This window comes from Helicoverpa zea, chromosome 4 (assembly GCF_022581195.2).
Source record: "Helicoverpa zea isolate HzStark_Cry1AcR chromosome 4, ilHelZeax1.1, whole genome shotgun sequence".
NCBI lineage: Eukaryota > Metazoa > Arthropoda > Insecta > Lepidoptera > Noctuidae > Helicoverpa > Helicoverpa zea.
Window position 1 is genome coordinate 2,794,028 of NC_061455.1, and position 15,150 is coordinate 2,809,177.

General features: G+C 35.9%; 1 protein-coding gene across 2 annotated transcripts in view; it reads right to left on the reverse strand.

Moving 5' to 3' along the window:
• Positions 1 to 15,150, reverse strand: part of LOC124629504 (CUGBP Elav-like family member 1) — a 292,193-nt gene that overhangs the window by 260,191 nt on the left and 16,852 nt on the right. The gene's annotated exons all lie outside the window — the stretch shown is intronic.

Consider the following 15,150-nt stretch of genomic DNA (forward strand, 5'->3'; position numbering starts at 1 on the left):
TCGTTAGCCGTATAGATTTGATACGGCGCCATATTGCCATTTTGTTTTAAATTACTCTGCAAATTGTGATATATTTTTATGTGTCAGGGACAAGAGTATTATGTTTCAAAAAATGATTTTTCAAGAGTTTATTGTGTGAAAAGTTATACCCTTACTAATTGAAATGCCGAAATATTAACACAGCTTTTATGGCAGACAGCTAATTTACAAGTTTAATGTCAACTTCCATAAAAACTTTGATTCGCGCACTCAAGGAACATTCCAAAGCAAACACAATTTTTTAACGTCTTTAATTAAAGTCACAAGGAAACAAAATCAAGCTGATCTCCTACAGGTGTCGTGCCTCATCCAAAGAAACCGCATCTCGAGCTGTTTCAACTAATGTGTTTACACCATCACATGCAGACTACCACAGACCAGTCAACAAGACCTGCTTCCCGTCCCAAAACACTAGGAAAACTGTCAGCAAAATTCGCAAGAGTCAAACAACTGAGGGATCAAATAAACTGGTCTTGTTTAAGGATTTCGACAAACATCGTCAGTAACAGACGCGTTAAGTTTTATTACTTTCGTCTTGTAAATTATACGTGTAATAGACGACCTGCCTACATTAAGTGGTTTAGACTAAGATGTATGCCTCGTGAAAAACGATAAAAGTGGCGAATCCTCGAAGGGTTTCCACTGTTTACCTTAGTGATTCGAGAGCAATGTATAATTTATGACACGTGCGTACATAACGCGGGGAATTTGCGAAAATATATGTTTGGATTACAATATTTTTCCGAAGTTTGATACGAGCAGTGATGGATATGGGTCCGTGTTGACTGTGCGGAGTAATTGATTAATTGAAATTGAATAGCAAACGGTAACCACACGCCGAGTAAATACATAAAAAATAACAAAAAAAAATATGCAGTTGTTTGGTTAATTGATGAAAGCGGAATTGAACGCAACCGCCAATAAAAATAATTGTGAAATACTTTTTTGCGAGTACATTGTTTGACTGAAGCATCGAAAATACTAGTTATTACATCACTCGATACATTTGAATCGGTACAAAAGTACTCGAAAATGGAAGCTACAAAATACCTAACAGCACGAAGCAACGAAAACTCCATGAATATTTTTGCCACATGCGCTAAGGTTTTTTCTTTTATTTCAAATTCAAAAATAATAAAAAAAAGGCCACGATAGGCCGTGGAACACACAAATTCGTTGCAGATGCGTATCGCAGAACGAATTGACTGGCCCGGGTTACCGGCGTCGATGCTCGGGAAAAAAGAAAAAAGATACAGCAATAGAATCAAAAATGTTAGATGCGGAACATTGGCGAGACACGAGGACGTGTCGGGTCATAGATTGAAAAAAGAACGATTTTATTTATAGCTTGAAAAAGAATTGGGAAAGAGTTTAAAAAGAAAACATTTTAATTTTACGAAAAAGTGACTCTAATGTAATCAAAAATTGACACAATATGATTCGCTAAAACGTACCTGTAACTTACGTACTTACAACCAATGAAACAATCAGTCAAAAGACTAAATAAAAATACCGAAAAAAGTTACAAAAAATATACACCTACCCCGAAGCAGTTAAAGCTAAAAAATACTCAAAAACTCGTACAATTCATATTTCCATTTTCATTTGCGCCGGTTGCTGAGCCAATTACAGATATTTATTTGGTATCGACAAAGCCTTACCGTGTACCAACCGTAGTGATCAAAAACAATGGTATGTACCTAACAATGAAATATGGATTCAATGTACATTTGTACATTTTTTATTAAATAAAGTTGTGGATGGAAAGGAAAAAGGAATCAGTACTCGATATGTACCTATTGCAACGTGCTGAAAAATATGAAAATAATATGAAAAAGGGTGGGTAACGGCTACCACAGTTTATTTTTAAATGACAAATATTTTTGCTGTTATCTCCGTAATGAAATCAGAACTTCAGTGTATTAATAAATCCCTAAAAAAAATATATGAGGTAAGTTAGGTACTGACTTGTACCTATCTTTAGATATAGGTACAATAAAATAGGCATATAAAACACAAGAACCTTTCAATCGAACCAAAAATTGAAACCACAGCCAAAATATCCCGATTTTGCTCAATCGCGACCCTACGTTACAGGGACCTCTAGGGGAGACAAAATTAAGTACTACGACAGATATAAATCACTAGCTGTGACCGCAAAATGTGCATGCATCATGAAAACTGGGTATTATAGGAGTAGATGAAGCGTTTCATGAAAATGGGAACGACCCACGCAAGGTTCGGGAGGCCTCGCTGGTTTTGAGGACATGATTTAACTTCTATTATAAGCAGAAAGTGATTTGATATGAAGTATATTTGCTGCATTAATAGCAAAATAATGTTAATACATTTTTGGTTTTTATATATATTTTTTTTAAGTGTGATGCATATTTTTTACCCGACTGCCAAAGAAGGAGGGTAATGTTTTTCGAGTGTATGTAAGTATGTATGTATGTCTGTTCCTTTGTGACCTCCTGTAGCCTAAACGGCTTGATGGATTTTGATGTATGAGGTATCGTTAGATTTGTCTTGATTACGGGAGTGTCATAGGATACATTTTATCCTAAAAGTCCCACGGGATATTTTTTCTAAATTTCCCTTTAAAAAAATATGTATGCGGTATCATTAGATTCATTTCAATCACGGGAGTAATAATTAATATAGGATACGTTTTTTCTCAAAATTCCCACGGGAACATGTTAATTCTGCGTCAACGCAAAGCAACTCATGCGTTAGCAAGCAAAAAGATAGGGCGTGGCCTGGCATGCGGCGCGCGGCGCGGTGCGGAGGGGGATATGCTCGAGTATACAGCCCGAATGCGGGCACACGCATAAGGGCACACGTCGTTGACGGTCTTCAGCAGTAATGACTCACCTAATTCTTTTTCTTCTTCACTACCAACAGTCCAGATTGGCGGTAAATTTATGTTGCGGAGTAACATCACTCGTAATCTAAAGCCAAATGTCGTCGAAATAATTTAAAATGGTACTTACATATACATAGTCTTCTACATCTACAACATTTTCGTTAAATAAAAACAGCTAAAAAGTTATAAATAAAAGAATTATTATTAAAAAAACAAAATACCCGACTGCACACTAAAAAAAGAGTAAAACAAGCCCCACAATAATATTTAATTTATAAATATTGATGGAAAGCATCGCAGGCGGGGACCACCTTGACCGCCACCAACGAAAATTCTGCTAAATGGTGCACAACCGAAATGACTATAAATAAGCCTCTGTTGGTCCCCGCCTGCGATTCTTTTATTACAAATAAATGGTCGAAATATTATAAATATTAAGATGATATTATGTCCATCGTTTGAACATTTATTTATTTCTTCAAATTTTGAATAGCGCAAGATGCGACGCGTCACAAAATGCTATAAAATTCAATTCAATAGAAATTCAAATGGATTGTGAATTAAAGCTTAAATTCTTGTAACACGAGACAATAAAAGCAGTAAATAATAATAAAAAACAAAATGGGTGACAGTTTTAATCAAACAATATATTTGAACAAACTTTTGATTACATTTCATAACGTCCAGTACATTTGTAAAGGTTAACGTTTCAACAATAACATTTATTGTTTTGAAATTTTGATGTTGGTACACAAATAGGTTTGGATGATAAAGTTTTTTTAAGGGAGTCAATATTAATGAAGACAAATATTGGACCTACTTACAAGTTAAGATTTTTTCACGTAGCCTATCCAGGTACTATTAAGAGTCGTCAAAATATTACAACAATATGAGTCACATATTCTATATGTAAATTCATAAGTTACCTTTATTATACTTTGATTTAAACACAGCACCTCACAGATTTAGGCAGTTAAAACTGTTAAAAAGAATATCTATTGTAAACAAAAAAAAGTAAAATCCACTTAAAACAGAACACCAGTTTCAACCTTAACCCAATCCTTTTCCGACCACAAATGCCTTTCCCAAGCTTGAAAACGAAAACAAAACGACGCCAACTGTATTTCAAGCAATGAAATGAAACTCCAGCTGTCTACTGCAAATTCTCTTCGAGCCAAGAAATTAATTAAGTGACATTGGAGTAATAACTATAGGGCTAAACAATTAGTCTCGGACTTTTAACGGATGAGAACGAATAAATTAAGTCTATTTGGAAAGTTTCGGTTTGTTTGTTTTTGTTTTTAAAGTGTACAGTCAACATTACAGTTTGGTTAGTTGTGATACCTTGTGTTTGTAAACAACTATATATTTCTTACGAAAATATTTTAATGCCCTCTCCTCCTACGCACTGGCCTAGGTAAGTTAAGCACCATGACGAGGATAGGTTTCTTTGAATTTTTGGCTGGTAAAATACATGTTTGAATTGTCTACAATACCAAGTGTGCATACTAAATAATTTTGCATACAAATATTTCTACTTTTATGACTCGACACGGACACAATGTCCCATTATCTGCTCAAACCCCCACCCTGATATAACCCGAACAAATCACAATGACCCCGCCCACATTCCATTCTAAAACTTTCACTATTCATTCAAAACATTCAGAATAAATCACAGAGAGCAGAGTGTAATATCGTTGACAATGGTTCATTCGGGCCTATGACGTCGGCGTGCCGTGTCGGCCATCATACAAAGCCGACGTAACGAGGACGGCCCGAGGACGGGCCGGATACGGCTCTCCGGCGCCCATACAGCATCCGCCGCGAGAGGCCGCAACCGACAATATTTCCGTTCCGACTCTGAAGCGAACTGACGTGAGTTGAAGATGTACCTACGTTTATTTATTGGAAAATTTGAATGGAACTTCATATGGGTTGAAGACAGTTACACGTTTCAAGTCATATTTTTTTTCCTAAGTTATTCTTTTGAAGTACACCCTTTTTTTGGTGTGCATATCTTAGGCAATATCTCCAAGTCATGTCTAATCTATTTCTCTATTTTATTCATGAGATCAAAATAAAAAAGACAAGAATTATAATTTATGTCAGACATAATAAAAGTGAATTGACAATAAAACACAATTTTATTGAATGTTCAACAATAGAAAAGAACACAAACCTAGTTTGAGCCATATTTTATCTTAAAAGTACAGTAAAAATGAAACTTGAAACATCTTAAAAATCCATCCATTTATATTTTGAGAAGCTCGCGCTCTCCCAGTCAGTTTTCTTGCCAAAAAACTTTTAGAAAGATATGTTATTTTTTTATCTTTTCCTGTTCTGTCAGGTTATTATTTCAAAAGTACTATGATTTATATGGCCACCGTAAATGTGTAGGATTTTAAAAATATCGCAACATGCTTTTGTGTCTAAGCTCTTTTTTTCTTGCAAAACGTGATTTATTTATCTTGCACTTGATGGAAAAATTAAGGCTTTCTTTTTCAACTTTCTTAGCTTATAAAATTACACATAGTTTTCACTTTAAATGTATTTTAATTTTACACAATTATGAGCATTCTCAAATATGTACTACTAGTTTTCCTTACACAAACAAAATACAACTGAACACACACGATATAGGTCCAGGTGTCAACTCGTGATGAAATGACCAATGAAAAGCCAGCTATTATAAAAACAAGAGACATTAAAAATAATCAAAATTTTAACGCCCATAATAAAATCCTTTCACACATTAATTCAAACATCTGCACAGTTGGACGGAGATATTTTTTTATTATTTCCTGCGTGAACTAAATGCTATTCCGCTTTATGAGTTACGGCGCGATTTCACGAGCGCACGAGTTTATTAGGCCAAATGTCACGTTTTCTGTTTTCAGGAAAAAGGTTGTCAAGAAATGGGAAGTCATAAAAATAATTTATGTGAAGATGTTAGTTATTGTTCTAATACAATGGTGTAAAGAGAATAATTTGGAGACATTGATATTCTGTTGTATTATAATGCTGTCTATGTGAGATCAGTTTTGATCTGATATATCATCATATATTTTTTTATCTTCCCACTGCCGGGCAACAGCCTCCTCTTATACAGAGAAGGATAGGAGGAAGGAATGGGAGAGTTTTAAATTACATAAATAATTATTTAAAAAGACCGTCTTTTCCATGAAAAGACTGGTCCTTAATTCATGTAATTTTTTTTCATAATCTTGATATTATGAAAGTTGTGCATACCGATATGGCACTACTATGTGAGTGACAATAATTGAAGGAGTATATCGAGCAGAAGAAGTAATTTAATTAGTTAAAAGTACTTCGTTATGAACATATAATAAATCACATAAACATTGACCCGATTCGCAATATATTACTAATAGACATATCAAGAAAACCGCAATAAACTGTGTTTACGTCGAGCATCAAATACTTGGCCGCGTCAAAATAATCCGGTTTGCTGAAAACATATTCATGTCAATGTCTAGCATCGGAAATAGAAATATGTTGCCAGCCCGTTTGGAAATAGTTGCAATTCTAAAAATAAACACGCTTTCACGGAGCGCGAGTGTTGCCAGACTAAATATGCGTTATAGATATGAGTAAATGTGGGTATTTAATTGACTTGTCAGACAGATTTGCTGGGCTTCGTTTTTATTTTAGAGTCTAGTAACAACTTAGTAAGCTAAATAGGAAATAAGTTTAGTAGATGGTAAGCTCTTACTTGATCATCGTAAAAATGGCCGATCTCAAACTCTTATTGAATTAATAAGGCAGTAAAACACTCATTACCTGTAAACAAAACAAAAACATAATTAGTATCACAGTTGGTCGAAAGAAAGCATCAAAAAGTTTGACTGATGTCGTTAAATAGAGCAGCTTGAGCAAGAGATACCATTGAGTTATTAATAAAATTGAAAGAAAAATCGAACAGCAAACCAATGAAACTAAAACCAAAACACTTAGTTAACACTTCCAGCACAACAATACCACTTGTTGCATCAAAAATTCAACACGACACCGAAAAGCAGACGCCAAATAAAAATAGCAATTCCTTTAAAGTACCAAAATATGGTGCGCTCACACGGCTTTACTGAATACCATCAAAAGACATCTCGAGACCGTTTCTGTTGAGCCAATGTTGTATTTATTTCATCTGAGCCAGGATTAGGCCTTCCTACATTGAAGCAAGGGCAACAGGTGCCTCCCCCGCCCCGCACAAACCCCCCTTACGCCCTCACTACAGCTACAAAACAAGCACAACAAGATAAAATACACCCTCCGGTAACTAAACACTGTTTGTGCACATGAGGCCGAGAAAAAGTACACAGTCTAGTGTGTGGGTCGTTTCGGAACAGTTTCGGGTAGCCGTGAGCCGATTGAGTTTGGCTTCGAAATTTCATTTGGTGAAACGACAGATAAGCGGCGTGTTGTTGGCTGAAAGTCGGAGGTAAGTTGGTTTCATTTAGAGCTTCATTGGTTTCATTGGTGATCTAAAATTAGAACTTATTTGATGGCTAAGGAAGACGGCCTATTTAACATCTGTATGATAGTTTACAAACCCTAACAATACGAATATAAGAATTGACACAACATGTACAGAAAAATTCACCCCTCCTTCTTTGTATGATCACAAATATATACTCTCTATAATACACTTGAGACAATGATCGGAGATTAAAACTGCATTTTTACCAATTTCTAGGTATATTGTATTACACAAGCATCCACATTCTCTTCAGTTAATATTTGCTTCAGTTTGTAAATAGCTACATAACAGTTCTTCGGAGAAGAGTTTCGGGGCGTTTATACTGTTTGTGAAAACGTTTACAAAGCGTCATGAGTGCACGTTAGTAGAAATGTTTCACCACAAATGCGATTCCACGAATAAATCTTGCATTGGACACGCATCATACAAAAATAAATATTATATTTTGCAACGGTTTCCGAAAATTGAGTACTGAAACAACAGTATGTGAACAAAGATCTTCTCAAATTAAAAAGATATGAATATAGATAACCACGCTTTTTGAAAGTGGATTGGCGATTCAAGAATTCTTAACAGAACTTCACTTTTTTTTTCTTAAGACGGTACCCTGAGCAAATGACCTTGAGCCTCTGCGCCATACAAACTCGGCGCAAGAAATACGTAGCGAGAACGCTCATATTTTGGTTTAAAATGTTTATAAAATCAAATGTTCGTGTTTTGAAAAAAATAAAACTACCATAATGTTCGTTATTAAATTACCTATCTATTAGTTTAGGTAGCAAATAAAAATAAATGTTACTTTACGAAGAGATGCATCTTATTAGTGATTCTTTCTCATTTCTGTGGTTTCGTTGTGACCCTCTAATTAAACATTACGATACTTAGAAAAAAAAGAAAACTACCATTTTGGAGTCAAGATTATGTAGAAATTTAATGTATTTTTTATTAGAAGGTATTGCTATTGGATAAAGAGAAGTTGACTCCGAAAAACTGCACAAAAAACGACTGCCGCTGCGTTTTGCACGGGAACGCGCCTTAAGAGTTCCTCAACTGCTTCCAAGGTAAATAAATTATGCATAGCATTATGAAAAACAAGACAAGACGCAAGATGGCTGGCAGGAGCTGGATGCGAGAAGCCGAAAATCGATCTCAGTGGCGTGCACTTGGAGAGGCCTATGTCCAGCAGTGGACTGCGATAGGCTGATGATGATGATGATGATTATGAGAAAGTGATTTTGGTGAAGTAGCATTTTGGTAACAGCATTCTTCAGCTATTAAAGAAGAACACTAATAAAGCAGAAATGATTGCGAATACATCACGTATCTTAAAAAGCATAAAGCTAATACAAATAAAAGGCCTAACCTTACTCATTGTTCACTGAACACGAGAGACAAATACTTTGTAAATTCTGATCCCTCGTTATCCGTACAAAGTTACAAACCCGAAAAGAAATTTAACAAAAGATTTTTCAATGTCGCAACAAATTATTTGCGTATCACACTAATTAGGAATCAATTTGAAAGGGACCAGACAACATATTGTGTTCTTTCGAAAGGTCCGTCGGCCGTCCATTGTAAGTTGACCCGTGACGTGGGTGACATGGGCATTCATTGTTGGATTTTTATAACAATAGGGAAAGCGGGGTGGGTCTTGTTATATTAGTTGGTTCGCTTGCCATTTGGGTATAATTGATTTCGCTTTTTTACGGTCGGGTGAAGTGCTACGTCACGCGGGGATGCGTTGGGCCCGGGTGAAATGGCAAGCGGCATATATTATGCCTATTGTACCTAAATTAGATGATTTCGTCATTTTTCTTTGGAATTATATGTTTAGAGACATAATAAAAAATGGTATAGTTCGGCCATTCAGAGAATGCGTTCCTGACACGTCGCGATTGAACTGACGACGTAACTTTGCAATGGCGTTGCAGTTACGATAAAAATATTTTTGCTGGTTGTTTACCGTTTTAACAATTGAGGAGCATTAAAACAACATTATTATATCAATAATCAATGAATGTTATTACGTCGTCAGTTCAATCGCGACGTGTCAGGAACGCATTCTCTGAATGGCCGAACTATAATTTATGTCGCTGGTACAACAATAACAATATCTGAAAAATTATAGAAGGCAATCAATTCAAATCAATATATAAATAAATTAACCCCTCTCTCAAGTATAAAACCACAGCAAACAAGCAAGCACTAATTCAATACATTATCTTCTATTCAAATAATATGCCCTCAAAATACACAGTTTCCCGTAAATATATTCAATATTATATAGTGTATCAAGTTGCTGTTACAGCCCTAACCAATTTCGCAGATATTGTATGTAACTTAATAGTGAAGTGCGTACGTAATACTGGTTCAAGTAAGACAGGTAGGGCTGCTTCAAGCGTTGAATTTCGCTCAATATCAGATATACTGAGAACATTTAATTATTTGTGGCAATATTTGGAATTTTTGAGGTATATTTATAGGGCATCATGATTTAGTTATGGTCGCTGCACACAGCGGGCGGGACGCGACGGGACGGGATGGCGACGCAACGCTGAGCAGTTGTAATGTACTAGATATTACGGACGACGTCACACAGAGCCGCACGACGGCGGCGTGGCGCGACAGTTACCGTCGCGACGAGCGGGAATACAAGTCACGTATACAACGCACACGAATACAGGCGGGGCGGGACGTGATCGCGCCCGCAGTGTGACCGATCCCGTCGCGCCAGCGCCGCGTCGCCGCCCCGCCACGCCGCGCCCCGTCGCGCCGCGCCCGCTGTGTGCAGAGACCTTTAATTATATTAATTATGATATATCCGAGACTACAAGTGAGTTTTCATATATAATTTTTAATCATTTTTTTTACAATATGTAGTAACGCTTTAGCAAACAAAAAAAAAAAATTGTCCACGACGAGAGAATAATAAAAAATAGTTCAATCAATCGTTAAAAATATCAGTCATTATTTATTTTCTAGTAACATCTACATGCACTGAAATTAAATATACTAATGATATTAAGGGGACCGATTAAGCAAAGAAAATAAATAAAATAAATACTTCTGATATTAGACAAAGGGACCGATACAGCATGATTTCAATACACCATCCACAATAGCGTACATTCCTATCTCCGATACGTAATAGCACAGTGATTATACTAATCACCTATGAATATCCAGTCGAGTGTGTGCAATTATACGTTCAGGATTATGTCTGCTCGAGCGTTTAGTGCTGATTGTAATAAATCATATTGCAGATCGATACCCCTCTGTATAGGCACCATTCTGTATATAAACCTCCCTGTATAGGAAACATCGTCCTGTATAATACGTTTAAGCGTATCGTAATCGTATTTATCGTAATATTGTTTCCTGGAAGAGGTTGATAGTTAGTAGGTAGTATATTAATTGGTTGTCCCCCCGTCCCCGAGTCCCGGAAAAACCTCTTTACTTACCTGGATAAAGCATAGTCTATGTTCAATGGAAATAGTCTTAGGTTCCTTACAGTGAAAGAATTATTAAAGTCCTTTCAGCAGATCTGGGGCCTTTTCGATACAAACATATAAACAATCAAATCTTTCCTCTTTACGTTTATATAAATAGTACTTTTTTAACTATTAAATACTACGTCGTGTTATTTCTCTATCAGCAAACATTAAATTGTTTAACGTCTCTCCAGCCAAGCAAAAATATTAATTTGACTTCCAGGAACGGAACTTTTTTCACTTCCAAATAAAGGGAGTATTTATAGTTTTCCTTATAATTTTGTTTACTTAAAACGATAGCGAGCGGTTTTGATCCAACCTAAACCTGTTCAGACCTGGGAGATTTATTTCTACGAATTAGCAAATTTTTATTCAAAGCTTTTTTTGTTAGAATTCGCAGAAATTAGGATTACAGGAATCTTACGGAACTAGCTTTTTCATTATTTTTTAAATTATCATCGAGCATTTTAAGCTTTTTTACTATATTATTTATTAGTGCGCTATAGCACTATACATACAACATTATTTTTAAGAATGAACCAATGAATAATTATAAGTCAAATCTCATAGTTTTATCACTTAAAATCGACATGTTTATCTACTTTACTACTGCTCCAGAACCTAACTAAATAAATGTAAATCTACTAGTAAACTAACTCTGTTAAAATTAGGCGTGAAATTGTAATGGTGAGACTCCACCAAACTTGTCCACGCACATTATTCGCAAACAAAAAACGTGCGCCCACGTATTGTTGACGCGAATCTACAGGCAACATGTGTTTGTGCACAAAAGTTGCAGTTTTAGAAATGTTCTACTATTTATGTGAGTCACATTGTCGCGCACCAATGGAACTTTACCTTTATGATCACTTAAAAGAACAACGACTCCTCAATACTTATCTCACACTAATAATGTCATCTTAAGTTTACAACAATAAGTAAAATCATCGCTTATTTACCCTTCAACTGACAAGGGTAACGAACAGAGTAAAGGGGGTAACAAAACTGAACACTTCAATCAAACGGTGGCAGGAACTTTGTGTGTTCAGGTATTACCCTTTTGTGTTCATTCAACTTAATTAGCCCCCAGAAATCGCTTGTAAGCAGATTAGAAACAAACAAAGGAAGAATTTCGGCCCACAATCTTTGCCCTTTGACAAGTCTAAATTAAAAAATAAATCCCGCCTCTAATGGATTCGGTTAATTTATAGTACAATCTATTGTATTTTATTGGCCATTTTTGGCTAATGTTTCAAGTTTATTATTGGTCATTATTTTTAATTACCAGATCGTAATGTCCTTAGCACTTAAGATTTCAGCCGTCCCCTACTCTCTACCATTAAATAATTGCGAGAATGAATTTAATAATGCGTCATGCTGTAGCAAGCATAAGTCATTCCAAAACTGAGCATTAGTATTTTTTACACCGACAGTTTAAATGAAATTAAATAATACTTATTTATACATTGCTGTCGCTGCATTTAATTATTTCCAGAATAAACTCCTTAAATTAGTCCAAGTATACGTAAATTTTAAAGCATATTCAGATACCGCACTAATTTCAGACGAGTGCATAATAAGATTAAAATACTAAGCATTATAACTAAGAACTAAGTATTCGTAATATTATAATATTATATTCATACCAACAATAGAAGTTTACATCTTTGAACAAGCATTTGGAGCCAAAAAGCTAAACAGTCAGACAATAATTGCATTCAAATATTATTAGTGTTCTGACTGCACTACTAGTAATACTTATTTACCTATATAAAATTAGTTTTAGGTTGACAAATAATCGACATTTCATTTATCTACTCACCTTATTTTTGATATATTTTATACTAGCTTCCGCCCGCGGCTTCGTCCGCGTAGAGTTCGGTTATATCACGTTTCCAAGAGAATTCTTCAAAAGTCCGGGATTAAAACTATCCTATGTTCTTTCTCAAGGTCAACTCTATCTCTGTACCAAATTTAATTAAAATCAGTTCAGTAGTTTAGACGTGAAAGCATAACAGACAGTCAGAGTTACTTCAGATAACATAAAAAAATAATATTCCCGGGGCTAGAGGGTATAGTCCAAGATGCTAGTTGCTAGAACTCTGTGATTTATTTGGGGAATTAAATGATTACAATTTGATTCATGCACCGACTGGCGACTACTAAAACAAGGATAGCACTCTACCAAAAAGCCAATTAAAACAAAACACCATCGAGGCGATCAAAGCCAATCGGCTTTCAAAAAGCTAGTTCACGATAATCTACCCTCATTTACAGCGATTAAACTAAAATAACTACAACTATTTCCAGTTAAATACTCAGTCGACTAATGAGCTAGGCCATTCATCAATGTAGCCTCCTACTGCAGTTAGCATAACAGTCATTTTAATGAATATTATACTGTTGGCAATAAATTCGTTGGATTAAAGGGTTAGAGTTGCAAAACTGCTATTAATTGAATTTTAGATATTTTGTTTCATGTTTTGATGGTTGGCTTGTATTGCAGTTGTGGCTTTGAAATCTAATATTGTCATAGTTTAATAAAAGCTTGTACTATAATACTAATAATAATTTTGTAAATTCATAATTATTATGGTGTTGTAACGGGTACCAGTTTGTCTGCATGCCTATGTATTATCCACTTTCAACAAAAACTGTTGCATTCTACGTACGTAAATAACCAATCTCGTTAAAACGCAACCTTAACACAATCGCAGCCATCAAACCAGATGCCCTATTACTTGTCAAACGGCGATTACAAGCCATACACACTTTCCGAGCAATCGCGAAATTTAATAAAGCCAGAGAGGTTGGCGTGTGTAGTCATTTACATTTAAAGCACCAATTATTTGAGGTCATTAGCGCCCTCTGGTGGTCATAAAACGCACCCAACACGCTCACAACCGCCCTCTTTCGCGTTTATAAATTAGATGTAAAATGGCGATTTTTAATCTGTGCCTCTCGTTGAGCCAGCCATTTGTCTGTGTCGGTGCGTTTCTGGAATTAATTTAATCAATTTTCGTGAAGTGTGTGTGCCTCCTTGTGCCGTCAAACTGTGTGGAATAAGCTCATTATGTTAAGGATGAAGTGCTCTGTACATTGCCGTTTTGTTTATTCTGATTACACAAAAATATTTGAAAGATCAACTTAAGGATTTGTCCAAGAAAATCTTCATTAAATTATATTGCAAACCTTTTGTATCTCAAAATGGATAACTTGCATTGTTTGACTTACAAAACAAAGTGTAACTAGAAAACAAACGAAAGTTCTCCGTTAAGTATTTACCTTCATACTCAAACACTCAACAAGCACGCTCCAAAGACCCCTTTGTTTATCATTCTCGTATTTATTACTATTTTATTCGCAAACCTAGCTTAACCAGATGTCGACGTCAAGAAACAATACACGGCGCACCCGCTGCAAAGTTAATGCAAATTTCGAGTAACATTCACGAAACGGCAGCTCTGAGCAGTCATTTAACCCCCCCTCATTTTGTAACAAGTACCGGCGAATTTAAATCACATTCAAATTTCGCACTTCGATTAAAAGCTCTAAGAGCAGCGCGTAAGTGTTGAACAAACATTGGGACAGGCCAACTTAAACGTACGCCGGACAGTCCGAATTATCGGGAGCCCCGATCCCTAAGCGCTGGCCCTGCGTAATCCCAAATATTGTAGGTGTCAGGGAGAGGACAAGTGTCTAACTGAATTGGTCGCGTTCATGTGATCCCAATTACTATGTGCAGAGAGCCAAGCCGCTTATGCAAATGACGATTTCCCGCGGACGCATCTAATGGGCCGTGAAGGGTGGTGGGGTACCGATGCACTTTTAGAAGCATCACTGTTAGGGTTGCTAGGTTTATATGATATAAAACCTAGATTATTTAGTGTATTTGCCATTATTGTCGAAAATCAATAAAATAACTCACAAGAAATAGCGCACAATAGAAATTTAAAAAAAAATATTAAAATCGCTCTTAGGTTTGTTGTTAGTGAACCCAACTCTGGGTTGAGCTCGCCTTTATATAATAACCTCTCTGTACTGCGTGCGTATTGAAGCATTTATGAGTGCAATAAAGAATAATAGAATGGAATAAAATAATTGGACTCCGAAAAACTGCAAACCCAAAAGGACTGCCAAATAGAGACCACACCACTTTCCTTATAGCATATAACCAAAGTATCCATTCCTGGCAACCCTAGAACATCCTACACCCCCTTTTGATGCTAAATCAGGATCGTGGTGCAGAGGAT